This window comes from Anas acuta, chromosome 5, assembly GCF_963932015.1.
Source record: "Anas acuta chromosome 5, bAnaAcu1.1, whole genome shotgun sequence".
NCBI lineage: Eukaryota > Metazoa > Chordata > Aves > Anseriformes > Anatidae > Anas > Anas acuta.
Window position 1 is genome coordinate 62,439,114 of NC_088983.1, and position 14,625 is coordinate 62,453,738.

At 40.2% G+C, this 14,625-nt stretch overlaps 1 protein-coding gene and 1 long non-coding RNA gene across 7 annotated transcripts in view; one reads left to right on the forward strand and one right to left on the reverse strand.

The window, feature by feature from the left end:
• The window catches only part of DENND2B (DENN domain containing 2B), a 150,232-nt gene that overhangs the window by 95,543 nt on the left and 40,064 nt on the right, over positions 1-14,625 (reverse strand). The gene's annotated exons all lie outside the window — the stretch shown is intronic.
• On the forward strand, positions 4,363-9,927 carry LOC137857986 (uncharacterized). The gene is made up of 3 exons (XR_011097454.1): positions 4,363-4,427; positions 5,968-6,044; positions 8,685-9,927. It is a non-coding gene; the product is annotated as an uncharacterized lncRNA (long non-coding RNA).

Genomic DNA, 14,625 nt, shown 5'->3' on the forward strand with positions numbered 1-14,625 from the left:
ACCCCACCTACTGTGCAAACGAGCTGTCTTCCCTTAGTACCTACAAGCCAGTTTGTGAATTTGCAGAGAGCATCTTCCCAGCTATCTGTTAGCCACAGGTACACACAGCTGTCAGAAGAGGAGGCACTTTGCTCAAGAAAGTTCAGCTCCCACAGCACAGACCTTTGTCACCTGCATGAAAGGAAAGTTTTGACAAGCTACCGCAAGCATAAGCGTTACAAATCTCCTTTCATCAGGCCTCTGGCCACAAGACAGTGGAACAAGTGGAAACACTTCACCCTGTTTTAACATTCCTTGCAGTAGGAGGCAGTGAAATACCCACCCAGCCTACTGAGCTGATCACAGCCACCTAACTGCCACGGACTGTGGCTCCTGCCAGCACAGGGCTTCTGTTGAGGCTTCCTGAAGCAACATGTGCTCCAGCAGGGCAAGGAAGCTGGAACAGTGGCCACGGACACGCTAGCTCTGCTCTCGTGTACATTACATTCGGAATGGCAGAAGGGAGGGAAGGGATTTTAGAGAAAGGCAGAGCAAAACCAAACGCACAAACAAACCATGAACGATATCAAACATCTTTTCAACCTTTCCAGGCTGTGAGATGGTATTTGACGATTTAGAAGAGCTTCTCCTTTTTCCTTTTATTAAAATGATTTACATACTGCTGTGTACATGAGATGTTAGAGATCTCTCAAGAGACCAGTCGCTGTTCCAAAGAACTTACAATTCTATGATAGGAATTTCACAAATGAAGGCACTAACTATCTTCCCAGATGCAGGCTTGAATAGACCCACTGTACTGGAGAGTTCTGCAGAGGGAACAATCTTTCCTCACAGTCCGCAGAGCAGGAGTAAACCTGATGCAGAGCACTGTTACAAGACTTAACCATTTCATCCACTGGACAGGACCAAGGCCCACAGCTGTGGTTCACGAAGCACTGCATGACCCCCGTCACCGAGAGCCCTTCACACGGCCTCGTACAGCCTCTCCCACACTGCGTATGGCTCAGGTGATTCTGCCTCCTCACATCTCACTTCTCTGCTTGCATAGGAAGTGCTAACAGCCCTACTGCCAGACAGCACGAGAGAGTACACAGCATCAAAAACGTATCAAGAAAAAAGCACAATCCTACTCTGTTCCATTCAGCTTCACGCATCCAGGAAGAGCAAGTAGCCAGTACAGTAAGGAATAGGGTCCCATGGCTTGTTTTCAGATTGGCTGCCGTACTGTTATGTGCTATCACTTATGTTTAACAATATTAAAACATGCAACATGAGCTTAAAATATCTGTGTGAAATTATTAATTTCATCCAGACAACATTTGGAGCATCAGTCTGGCATCTGTATTTCTACCCAAAGTTTTAGCACCAGTGCTCATACTTTAACTCAATTCAAAACTGTGAGTAAAATATAATTTAATGGCAATTTGATTTTGCATGATCTCATTGAAAAGGCATATCCAGCGTTGCCTTTGCAACACAGAAACAGCCACAGGATAAGCCTGAGGGATGTAGATTAGTACTCAGATCAGATACAATTTCAGCCCCCTTTCCCATACAGGGAACATTTTGGCTCCTCACCAAAGTGAGAGTGTTCTGCATGCTGTAGGGTGAACTTGGTACAGCCCCCATATAGAAATACATCCTTCAAGACAAGAACATGGTCTAAAAACTGTTATCTGAATGCATGTACACTCTCCCTCCAAAAGTAAATAAGCATACAGCAAAGTTGGATGCAAGCTTTTCTTATCTCATTGGAGTCCAAACCAAAAAACACTTTCAAATGGTGCCTTTCAACATGCTTCACGTGTGTCTGATGCTGAGGCTGGCATTCCTGTTCCTCTTCTTCTTTCTCATGGATTTAAGCAGAACAGGATAGACATCAAATTTAAATTTGCTCTCTATACAGGAATAATTTTACTGCATCTTTTAAAGTGTCATTACTCTAGAAAAGTAATTGCATCAGGCTGGCTTTCTGAATGACACTGTCTACTCTTAACACATCTCTTCAACAAATAAAAGCATCAAACCAGGTTCTTTATGGTCAGCCATATAAACCACCTGGCAAAAGGGCAAACTCCAACTCTGTCTTCATAGCATTCATGTTTATATAGTGTTCAGCTGATGTCTAGTTTCACACTCCTTTGCTGGTGCTCACAGAGGATACCAGAAATGAAATTGTATCCCAGACTTTTCTCCTGTCTCCTGTTCTTTCCTTATTCCTCTTTCAATTCACTTGTATATATACCCAATACCAGTAAGTAGAGAATTGGAAATGTGCATCTGCAAGGAGACAAGTTATTACAGATACACACATTTGTGCAGTTATACACTACACTATGTATATACTGTGGTATATAATTTGTTAATAAACTTCACAAAATTTGCCTTCCAGTAAGTAAATTAGCTAAAGTATATGCACAGATTATAAATAATGCTTTTCTGCTAAAAAATCCATCATCATAAAACAAATAAGGCTTTTGAGGCTTATAAAATCCATCATGCAAAAACTCTTCAGTTTCAACTTCATGTGAAGATATTTTTCCTGGGTTTGATTAATGAAAAAAAAATCTAAACATTCTACACAGAAATGAACTAGTTTTGTCTGGCATGAAGTCTGCATTACCAAATTCCCCATGGTTTCCAGTTGATACCACAAACTTGGCCATGGCTCATTCAAAACTTAGTCCTCATCCTCCAAAAGGTACATAAAAACCTGTGATTTTTATTTTATATTTTTTTTATGATGCTAAGACCATGATTTGTATTATAGGGGCAGGCAGAATCCTAACTGTACGTAGCATATAACAAGCAGACTAACAGCAGATTTCATCCTTTCTAGAACAAAGCAAATGTTACTTGTAACACCAAAAGGTAATGATTTATAAGATTATGAATACATTATAGAAATCTTTTGTGACTATCGACTCATATGATTTGGGACTCTGGTATTTTAGCTGATAATGTGCCTGGAAATGTATAGAAGATACAAAAGGCTCAGGGCTCACAGGTCCTATAGACACCCAATTCCTGCAGTTTGTTCACAGAGTAACTGCGTCTCTTTTCTGGTGTGCGTTTAATATCTGTGACGATCTGTTCTCCTCATTTTCCCTAGACAAATCCTTTCCTGTTTAACCTGAAAGAAGAATTCACAGTTGGACATCCACATACAAGGGGTTTTCCTTATCCTCTGTTGTAGATGCGGCAGTCTTGCTAAGGATCCTTTTTCTGATCTTGCAAAGTCTAGGAGTGTCAAAAACATGCAATTCAGTTCAGCTGAATCTTCACAGCAGCTATTCTCCAGCTGGGGCTCTGAAGAAAATACATGCATGAAGATGGTTTGAAGTTAGAAGGCTTTTTTTTTTTTTTTTGTAAAAGTCTGTAGCTTAATTTTATGGCACAGATTCAAGGTATTATTTCTGCTGTTCCAGACACCTGTAGTTTCTTAACCATTTGACCAGTCTTCCTATTAAAAAGCCAGTACATTGTAGTTTCTGTGAGCAACAAGTTCTCTTACTACTGTAGCCGTACCACCAGAGCAGTCACCATCAAGTGACTGCTCTTCAGTTCTTGAAGAAGCAAGTTTTGTCTTTTTCAGTTTTAACGAGAAAACTGAAGCCACAACACAAAAATTAAAACCCTTTGGTAATGTAGCCACACCCCATGTCCTGCTCTGTACCCAATATCCCCACCCAGCCACAGATACACAACAAAAAATACCAACTGCTGAAGTTTTGCAGATGGTAACTCCAATGTTGTGCCATTTTCTCCTCAAAGGACCACTCTACATGGCTTCTTTTATAGGGTGTGGATTTCTTGTCTTGGGGGGTTGGGGTGTGGAGATGGGTACTTGGGCATGGAAAATAGCTGTGGGCACGAACAATGGGGAAATAGCATTTATAAGCTGAAATGAAGTCTTTCAATTTGTGGAAACAGCTGGAGGGAGGAATGAATCTTATGAATAATGTAGCTGAAACTGAACAGACTCCATTGACAAAGAATTCTTTTGGGTCCGGACTATGGCTACGCTTTTACATGACAGTACTACACTTAAAATTAAAACTAAGAAGATTTATGCAGAATTCTGTATCCAGCATTTCCAATTTTACTATACTGAAATTAATCAGTCTACCCTTTCCCTACACATAATTTTCAGGGAAGAAATAGTTGTTTCTTCTGCATTTCGTGTACTTAAGAATGCTATACAAGTGCTAGAATGAGCATTAAAATTAAGTGCTATGTAAGAGGTTTCATATATTTGTTCCGACATAGAGATGCTCCCTGAAAGGAAAGAGGTGGTGCTTGGCAGTGTTTGACTTGCTGACATATAAAGCACGGCCCCTATGTGGGTGCAAAAAAGACCGTTCAAAGGCAGCTTTGCAAAGCACCAAGTGGACCTTCTGTTCCACGGGCAGCTGAGCATCCCAGAGGTAAGTACAGCAGCTCTGCATCAAGGATATGCATATAGGCCTGTAACTGCCTACAGGTGAAGCAGTCGTGCTCCTACTTGTTCCAGCCTCTCATTGCTCCTGCTTTGATCTCCTCCACGCTTACTTGATTTGGTGCACAGTGTCTCTTCTTCTCCTGCCAAAACAAAACAGACTTCCACCGAACTCTGCCGTTCCAGGCAACTAGCAAACACTGCCTTCATGTTAAGTGTTAACAGAAGTGTTATTCCAATGCCTATTAAGGGCTTGTTTACTTAGCAGCTTAAATATTATTGAAAGTCAACAGTATGCAACTGCGTGAAACTTTTAGGTGCTTTTGAAAAGATGAATCACTCTCAGGCACGGTTGATATAAACTGGATGTTACCTGCTTTAACCAGGTAATTCATTCAATGCAAGAAGCATGAAGCTAGGCAGCAAGCCTAGGGTGTACGTACAAAGACACCTTTGATGGAGGACCGCTGAGCTTCACGTTTCTCAATGGATTTTTCACCCTTGCCTCACAGTTTGAGGTTTTCAGGCATCAGGAAGGAATTGCACTTCTTACAAGGAACAAGAGTATGACTTTTAGCGTATGTCATTCACTACAGTGGCTTTTCAGAGAAACTACGCAAGTGAATGCCCAATGAAAACAGACAGAAAACAGGGAGCCAAAATTCCACAAGGAAACACCTTAGTAACCTCTTTAAATGTATTACAGAGATCTTTCAAAGGACTGTCAACAAGGTACTTTACCCATGCTAAGGACAGCACATTTATTTCAATAAAATCTTTTCTTCTTCTCAAGGAAGAAATAAAAGCTATTTGCCAGCTGAACCTTTTCTTTCAAAGCTACCCTGCTTCAGCCAAGCCCTATTACTCATTGTGCTGTTAGACAACGAGACTGTTTTGATGACAATGGGTCATACAGCAGATCTCACACTGTAATCTGTCTGAAAATTTCAGTAACAAGGTCAACAGTAAACCAAGGTAAAGAGTTTTTACGCAGTTCTAATTTAGTAAGGAAGTTTACGTCCAATAAATCTAAGAAGTTTATCAACTTCTACTTGTTATTTTATCTACTACTAAACACTGCAAAATTTCAATCTGCCTGCGTCGTCCAGTCACCTAGAAACTCAAACATCTAAGGAGAAACAACGAGCAAAATAGAAATACCTTTGGAGTATTTCTATGTATAATATAGACTATTCTATATACAATATAGAATATATATAATAATGGACTGTGCAGAAAGCAACTTGCATCTAAATCAGTTTAGAGTGCCTGAATAACAAAGGGCTTCTATAGTTTCCACTAGGCAATGGGAGTTCAGGCATCACAACTGAAGGCCACAGGCCACTGTATTGGAGTTTGAATCTTATTTCTAAGGCTTACTTTAAATAGTACTAATGAGTTCTACATGCTAAACAAACAAAAACAACAGCAACAGAAGTGAGCTGGAGAGGGGAAAAGACTTTAGCTTTGAATGAAGGGATCTAAAGGCCCTGTTCAGACTGACCAAGTAATTTGAGTCTTTACCTTAGCCTACAGGTGGAGTTTTAATACCCGCCCTCATTCAGAGCTTTGTGGAGATGAACAGTTCCACGCAAATATAAAGAAGGTAAGGGAGGTAAGAAAGGGTCTTCCTAAAGATACGTTGTGAATGAAATAGGGATGGCTGCAAAGCACCAGCACGTCTGCTTCATACGGACACAGCAGACAGACAGACGGACAAGCAGTTCATCAGGTTTTCAGCCTGAAGAATGTGCCAGAGAATTTTACACTGACTCAATCTAAAAACGAGCTCCTACTTTCTGTACAGACCTCTTTGAAAGTTCATCAGCACTGCTAGTCTCAGTTGCTTCACATTGTTCTTCTCACCAGAGTCCCCAGTAATCCCCCAGAGCACGTGCAAAACGTGGGGTTTGGGGTTTGTTACGGTTGAGGAGAGGAGGTAAAACTCAAGTTCTCTTTGTACACTATAAACAGCAACAAAAAACCCACACCTCAGAAAGCAAACAGACCCTCAAGTACAAGTTTCAGAAAAGGTTATCCTATGATTAAAAAAATCTGTTTGGAAAATAGGTATCCAAGTGAAAAGTTTACAGACAGAACAGGATAAGAAAGAAATATTTACATTGGTACTTGCATTAAGAAACCAAAAATAGAAATGTATGGACAAATAACCATTTAAACTAATGCTCTGGAAATAAAAGTATTTTAAAACACCACTTAACAAATGTATTTGACCCAGATTCCTACCGCCTGTTTTAAAAGAACATTCTTGAGAACAGTTCACAAGCATGTTTCTGGTAATTTATCTGAATTGTGTAACAATTTTCAAAGCTTCATTAAAGCTTTATTAAAAACAAACAAACAAAAACCTTGCAACATCCTTTCCAACTTTGCTGTTTGCACACCTCCTTACCAGTGAAGGCTAGTAAGAGAACCTAAACTAAAACCAGGAAAAAAAAGTCATATTCATCAGTTGGAAGGGAAAGCTCTAAGTGACCCTTCTACATAGGATGTAGGGTCCTATTCTATTCCTCAGCTCCTCTCAGCCTTCAATTTGCTTTGTTTTCAAAGGAGTCCCTTCCCGAGAGCCAGTTCCCGTCAGTTCTACTGTCCCTAACTTCAGGGAACTCCAGACCTCCTCCGTATTTAGGTGCCTGTCCACCTCAGCCAAGCTCACGCTACGAACTAGTTGGTCCACCTCTATCACGATTCGCTCTTTGAAAAGACAGACCTTGTTACAGAGCCATTTTTAATTATCTTTCCATTTATTAAAACACACACACACACAATAATGTTTTAAAAGATTACTTGACCGTTCTATTTGACCAAAGTTTCTGTATCTCCCTATTAGTAAATAAAGCCAAAGCAATACCAGAAGTCTCTCTTGTCAGTTCAGGGATGAAGTCACTAGACATTGCTAAACCTGCAGCCCTGTATTATTAGCACTGTTTTTATCTTATCTGTCCTGCAAAGACGGTGCACGGACCACGGTATATTAGCGTTTACCTGTCCTTCCATTTTTCTCAAGTGCAACTCAAACAGATGCTTTTGACCATCTAGCCCATGCCTCAGCTTTTAGTCTGAACTCCACACTTACTTAGTTACTTAGAGAATATTTTTATTAGATCAATGAAAAAAATGATATTTCTATGCTTTGAAACTACAATCTAGCAGAAAGAACAAAGACAGACATAAATATAGCCTTAAAACAGAATTTACCTTTTCTCAGCCAGTTACAGGAATTCACCACCTTTAAATATCGCAGTAAGAAACATTAAAAAAAGTTTCCATTTAACAGATGTAAAAAATCACACTTCAAACTTTTTGCCTAAGCTTCTCTTTTCTGTTTGGTGCTTTTCATATCATTTTTTGTTACTGTCAACATTATAACATAATCCATCTGAGAGGTTTAAAAGTAAACTGTTTTAGGCAAGGGGAGAAACCACAGTATGTTAACTGACAGGAGGTTTTGGCTCCTTCTTCGTCTTTAAGGATCTATTTCTCAGCTGCTGTTTCTCTACAGCAGGGGCTAGAAAGTTTAAACTTCAGTCCAAGATTCCCAGTTTCCTAATACCTGTTATCTAAGCATATTTTACTTTGCTTATTGAATAACTAAGACGTTATTGCCTTCTAGCTTGTTCATCTGAGGATAACCAATACTAAGTCACATCCACTAGAGATTGTGGCTTTCATCTAAGCTTCTAATGTGATGGCAATAAGCAATGTACACGGCTGGGAGGCTGTCTAGCAGTTATCCCTGTCTGACAGGTGACAGAGGTGGGGCACAGCCGATGACCATAAAACAAGACATGAACAGAGAGAAATGTGATTCCTCTGAGCATCAGGCAGTTCCCCTTCAACTAAATATAGAGCCATTTTCAATAAGTACATTTCAGACAACAGTTACTAACCTGTTTATTTACAAAATTGAAGTGTTTTCCCTATGGCATGTACTCCAAAGACAACAACAGATTGTACATGTGAACAGTCTTAACAGTGGAAGAATGAAAGTTTGTAAAATATGCATCCCTGTCAATGTTGGAAATAGCACAATTCCAAACCAGAGACTAATGCTGAAATACAATCCAGGGGCTGCAGCTCCATTCATAAACTGTCCCATTCGAATTCCAGGGTCTGGAATGAATTTCATCCTTGTGTTCAACCAGAGAGCCACAATTTATTATAGTGCTGCACTTTTCAGTTTCAAAACCATATCCCTAATATTTTTCTCTGTCAATTCCAATAGAGATTAGCAAACTTCTCAACCGTGATCATCCACAAAGAGAAAATGCAGCCGAATCCAACTGCCCACAGACAGAAAGAAGCAAGTGCAGTTATGTACCACAGGACTAAAGTAAAAGGAAACCTACTGTGTGTACACAGCTCCAACCACTGAAGCTGGAAAGGCATCAGAAGGGTCCTTCTGTTACTAACAGCATTAAGTGGGAGTCGGATCTCCACTGTACTTCAGCTCTGCTTGTACCTCACCACCAGACTGTCTATACAGCACACTAGCACTATTACTCCAGCACAGGATCACTGTAATGCTTCCTGACAGCTTCAAAACACAAAGTAAATAACCAGTGCTTTCTATTCATCACATGGTCTGCAGCTGAGATGCGCCACGAAGATACTGGGTTATTATTATACACAAGCTAAGTTTTCAGAGCTGTCTTGAGACCTCCCTTAGGCTCTGTAGGGAGTTGCTACACTCTGATGTCCAAGACGAATTGGGATCCAACCACACTGGTCTGTATGACCATTTCAACCTACTGCATTTTGTAGGATTTGGCTCCATATTCTAACACTGTGTCTTAGAATATTTATCTGGAAAAAAAAAAAAAAAAAAAAGACCAAAAATTGCAAGAGATCCAACAACATTTTAATAAAATGTTCTCTCTATGCTTCAAGATGAAAGACATATCTGATGTCAAAGCACCACAAACTAAATGCAATTTAAATAACTACACTAAAATCCTCAGGCTAACACAATTGCCACATTGGGAGAGGGAAGAAAAAAAAAAAACAACAAAAAAAAAACAAACAAAAAAAAAAAAAACACACACTTCTAAAATCAATCAGCTGGTAACCTTCAGCCCAGAAAATCCAACTTGTGATTTGACATCCATTTTTAAATACTGACTTTTCTCAGCTAACTCACAACACTTACTGCACTAGAACTCCATAACTTGTTCAGAATATACCCAAAACACACCACAAAATCAGATGTCCACAGGGTACGGAGAAGTATAGACTGGACTTGAGTTGACATAAACCATTAAATGAAATCAAAGGAAATGACAAGAGCCATCAGGTATGGTTTTCTTCCACAGTGAAAGTGATTTATTTGCTAACTACAAACCAAACATTCACGTACTGGTAAAAGCTTTCCATCTGATGACTTAAAAGCATGTGTTTTGACCAGTGTAAAACCACCACTACATCTCCTTTGCTTAGTAGCGTTCTTACATTTCAGTGACTTGGTCATCTAATCACGTATAGTAACTCAGTCTAGATCCCTCTGAGTCTTCAAACTCTATTTGGCTGACACTGGGCAACTGCTTTACAGGATGGATGACAATTTAAAGTGAACCATGACATGACAATTACTGCAGAATATCTTTTCTAAATTCACTTCTGAGTGATTTTACTTGCGACTAATGTAACAAGTATTTTTAATGTTTTTATGTTAACTAAAGAGCGTGGCAGCTATAACTCCATCAGAAAGAGGTTCACCTTCCATGTAAGAAAGCAATGTGCCACAAGAAGTGCCACAAGAAGCCAAAAGTGCTTTCATCACTTTTTTTTTTTTTTATCTCTTATTCTTTTTGCTCCTGACCACTCTTTAGTTCAACAACTGCAAAAGGTATGCTGCCCAAAGACCCCAGACCCCCAGTTGGATCCTCTTTGCCCTTGCTGAAGCAGCTTTTGCACAGCTCAGGACAACTTGGTTTCAATTTCTCTTTTCATCTAAAATGAAAACTGTTTATATTTCTTGCTACAGTGATGATGCTACATAATTGTAGACCTGAAAAGCACACTTTTTCTATCTGAAAAAAAGTAAATACAGTTTGGCCAATGTGACTTCATATCAGTTCAAAGATGCATCATTTTAGCACACACTAGAACACAGAGCAAAGGTACAGGAACAGCTTGCAAAGGTGCTTACAGAATTTGAGTTCTACCTCCAGAGCACTTCAACATCTCTGGAAGTCAGTAGGGCGTTGGGGCTTTTGAGAGCATTGTCCTTGGACCACAATAGATACCTGGAAGTCTCTTAACCGTAATGAATTTTTAGCAGAATTACCACATCTACCTACAAGTCAAATTCATTTTTATTTCAATAAAGCTTCAAACTGTTTCTTACAATTTTAAAACGTCTTAGTCCAACGGAGCACTCAAATACTTCAGAAAATTGATACTGTCTCTCTCTAGAAAGTACTTCTGAATTTGAGGAGTAATTTTGCATCCAAACCGGGTACGTGTTCTCCAGCTACTGCAGAGTATGTTATTACAGGGACTACCAGAACTAGCATTACAACAGTCTAAATTCTCCATCTTACTCCTCATGAGTGCAACCATTTTTTGTTTTGGTTGCCACTACATCAATACAAAGAAAACCGGTTTCAGAATAACAACAGCTTTTCTCCATATATGACTTTACAATAATAAGAAAGAATAAGTGGTATAATATAAGCTTACAACAAATTCCTAACTATCTGGTCATCTTAGTTATTAGGCTACAGTGATCCCTCAATTCCCAAGGAAGATGACTCAGTCAGTTATATGGGAATACTGTCTGGGCTTCAAATTCGGTTTTCTTGGAAAAGATTTTAAAGTCAGAGTAAAAATCCCGAACTTGGATGCAAATAGCTAAGAAACTAAGCACTTTTGCACAGTTCTAAAAAGCCAGTTTTCCACTTCCCCTTCTGAACTGCCTGCAGGAATGTGCTGGGTACAGAAACAGAATAGAAATACAAACTTCCCATTAAGATACTGGATGAAGAGATTTTGTGAGTACTGTATTTTTAACCGCAGATTTGTGACAGGACAGAAATGAGCAAATGGACGTACACACTGACTGATTTATTCTTCCCACCAGAAGATAATTCTTCATCAGAAGATAATTAAAGGCTCTTCAAAACCAGTTTGTGTGTGTGCGTCTGTCTGTCTTTTGGAGAGTTAGAGGTAAAAGTAAGGCAGTAGGGCAGTTAATTCAACAGCGATGCTGTCAGGCCTCATTTTTATTAATCCAGTTATTATTATACTTGCTACCTAGGAAACTTAGCCACAGAGTAGGTCTTACCATTCTGAACACTGTACAGGAGGAGAGAAAAACACACACACACACCATAAAGTTAGTTTCACTTGAGTAGTTTCTCTTCAAACATCCTAGCAACCTGAGTTCACTACGATGCTTTCACAATTTCTTGCTTGACCGCTGCATTCCAGAAAGGTGCAATGAGAGGTAGCTTGCTGTGACTGCTGCTGGGAGAGGAGGAAATTTCACAGTTAACTTCATGAATCAACTAAAGCTTAATTTTGCTGCAGCTCTGAAAAGGAATATGCAATAAAATTGGTAATGCTGTATACCATTGCCACCAGCTGCCCTTGACCTCATAACAAGCGTTCCTCTTGCCAGGCTTGCTTCACTTAAATTTGGCTTTGCCCCACACAGTAAAAGGCAAAGACAATGCCAGACTGACTTCTTATGCCTGGGTCTGTCCTTACACTGGTGATTAGCTCCCCACAACTCTGAGTGAAGTTCTGGAAACAATCATGCTAGTGTCAGTCAGGCTAACTCACAAGGTTCATACAATATGACATTTTTATCAATCCCTTTTGACTAGCTGTCCTCAAATGATGACCATCGTATTTTCATTGTCAGAGACATAACAGAATGTCAAATCTTGTAAAGAAATACTTCATTAGTTAAGCATTACCTTCCCCCTCTTAGTAAGTCTTCTCACTCTCAAAATAGAGAGTCTGATTGAATTTGCTTAAAAAACGTAAACCAAAAGTTATTCCTTGCAGCACAAGACCCAGCTGGAAAACACCAGCCCGGGAGTTACTCAGCACCACTGCCTGAGCACAGGCTGGATGTGGTTGAATGAGATGGTCAGTCCCAGAACGTAGTCTTGATCTAAGCAGGCTAGTCTTCGCTCTCTTGGAGATCTCCGCTGGGCAAATTTAGGATTTCCTGAACAAAAACTGGTTTGGAGACAAAATATTGCTGGTGACATTTTCAGTGCTTGAAGTCTGTTTATACAGCTAGCTGAGGTGAGCAGTAATTCACACATGTATACCATACACACAGATATCAGCTAGACTGCACATGACCAGTGTGCAGTATCAGGATACAGCCTCACGACCTTCTGATACAAAGCCCAAGTGGTCTATTGCTTAAGGAAAAAAAAATCCATTACCTGCCAGTATTAGCAAAGCTGTATCCTGTTTGCAATTCCCTGTATAGATGGACTGAATGCTTATGAACAGAGCTGATTCGATTCAGGAAAGGGCAATTATATTATACTTTCCAAAGCTCTAACTCTTTTCTTTTCTTTTAATCAGATTATCCAGTTTATTCAACTAATATCTTCCTCCTTCCTTTTACCTTCTCAGCAAAAAAAAAAAAAAAAAAAAAAAGATCAAATACTTATATCGCAGATCATTCTAGATTTCAAAATTGAAAGCTTGGTGATAAAAAGAGATTTCTGAATGTCCATCATTTTACTCTTTTTGCCTCATTTCATATCTGTATGTGATTTGTCATGACATATTAATAGATGACCTACAGATTAAAAAAAAGTTGCACATTGCTTCATCTTATAGTGTTCAGTGAGGAATTTCAAAGGGAGATAACAAGATTATGAGATAAATATAAATGAAATGCTCCTGCACTCGCTCTCAGACAACCAAAACCAAACAGCCTGCAACAGAGCAAGCCCAACTGCTTACTCCACAGCTGAACCCCAGCCAGTATTTCTCCAACGTACCTATCTGAACGTCCACTGCAAACCAGCCAGTTTGACCCAAAGGTGCCCCAGCCTGCCCTGTAGTTGTCAGAGACCAGTGCTTCCACTCAGTTTCCCCAAAAGTTCAGTCTGACCTTTGGTGTTTCCGTGGTTGTTGAAACAATGAATAAAACTTCTCAACAAATGATGAAAGGTATCAATTCATCACTAGCTCAGCCACATACAGGAGGTACTGCAAATTACAGAGGAATGCAACTAGTCCTAGCTGGCTGGTTCACATACAAAGAACAGAAACAGTCAGTAACGAAGAGCAGGAAGAATAATTTTCTCTTATCCATATGCTTTCCTGACTAGGGCCAGTAAGGGATTTGCTAGGGAATTTGCTGATAAAACACAGCTTTGTCACATTTGTCAGACCTGAGGCTGCCATGGAGACAAAACTGATGTGACAACTGCTAATGAATCACTGTCACAAGGGCAATCTGTCCAAGCTGATGGATTTGCTGCTCCTGTTCAGTGGTGGGCAGTAGCGAAACAGCCTAGCAGGCTCTCTGGTTCACCCAGATGCTGTGAAGGTCCTGGACTGGTTTGTTTTGGGAATACCACAACAGGTATTTTCCGGAAAAATTATGGAAGCCTTCAGCACAACTCCACTGGCTTCATCCTCCTCTGCCTGAAGATATGGCCTTACTTTTAGAGCAGATCTCTCCACCCACCTCACCGGAGCGATCAGTGGCACGGAAACCGTGCTGGGATCTGCCAACAAGGTGCTGCAGCTGCTGACCTCGGGCTGCCCCCGGTTCCTCCCTTCTTCCCAGCTGGCCATAAATCCCCAGGAAGCGTGCTGTGCTTTTTGTAGTACACAGCACCAATTTGTGTTTACATTTGTTTTCTACTGTCCATGCACGTCAGCCAACAGTAAATAAAACGCAGCAGGGACCTTAGCTCTTGATGCGTCTCGGCAGAGCACTGGATAATGTCTCCATAGCAGAGGAAAGCAGATCTTAATGCAAATGCCAGATTTGACAGTGCATTATTCTACCCACTGGGTCTGGCACAGAAGAGATGATAACCTGCTGAGGGGATATGTGCACAAGCAGCTGGTACAGCAGCCCCCTCACTGCACACACAGTGCCAGACTGGCAGCAAGCATTTCTAACTGCATTAAGGTTCAATCTCTGCTGACATCCAGCCTTTGCATGCAACAGATCT